Source organism: Euprymna scolopes, chromosome 35 (genome assembly GCF_053919585.1).
Source record: "Euprymna scolopes isolate OS-2025 chromosome 35, ASM5391958v1, whole genome shotgun sequence".
NCBI lineage: Eukaryota > Metazoa > Mollusca > Cephalopoda > Sepiida > Sepiolidae > Euprymna > Euprymna scolopes.
Window position 1 is genome coordinate 83,416,180 of NC_136516.1, and position 955 is coordinate 83,417,134.

Consider the following 955-nt stretch of genomic DNA (forward strand, 5'->3'; position numbering starts at 1 on the left):
CCCGGTCATTAGAATAGTCTTTCTTCTCTCATAGTTAAAAAAAATATTTTTTTACAGGGAAATATGTAACATGTAACATTGGCCTGTGTAACGTAAAATACTCCCTTTAAAATTCTTCTCTTTTATCTATGTCAAGAAAAACTATTTTGAAGATCGCCAAACCTAAATTATAGCTGACGTTATATAGTTAACAAACACAGACGGAATTTGATGAACGACATTATCGTTATTTTTTTTAAATTCTTCTTTTGCGTATTATGCAACCGTTGAAATTATTCCTCGTAATATATAATATTCAACAGATGATTGATTCTAGCAGTAGCTCTAGGTATATCTAAGGCTTTTGACAGGGCATGGCATGAGGGTCTCCTCAGGAAAATTAGATCATACGGTATTACTGGAAGAATACTTAACATAATTAAATCCTTCTTAAATAAGAGAAAAATCCAGGTTGTCCTCGGCGGTTGTACATCTAAACAATATGATATAAATGCGGGAGTGCCTCAAGGGTCTATCCTTGGACCTCTATTATTCCTAATATTCATAAATGAGCTTCCCGACAAAATTGTCTGTGAGATGGGTATATATGCTAATGACACCACACTCTATAACAGGCATGACAGGAAAACAAATGAACACATATATAAAGAAATGGCAGAAACACGAGAGGATGACCTCCAATCTGTAGTGGAATGGGGACATAAATGGATGGTCACATTCAATGCTGCCAAGACTAAACTTGTCTCCTTCAATAATTACAAGAAACCTTCTCTACCACCAATAACAATGGCCAAAGACTCTTTATCTGAAATACATCTTTTAAATTCCCTGGCCTAACGTTCACAGGAATCATGAGTTGGAACAATTACATTGAGAGTATTGCCAGGACCGCTGCGAAGAAAGTAGGCTCTCTACCGTGCTAGAAAGCTACTAACGCCCGAAAGTATCCTGTAAC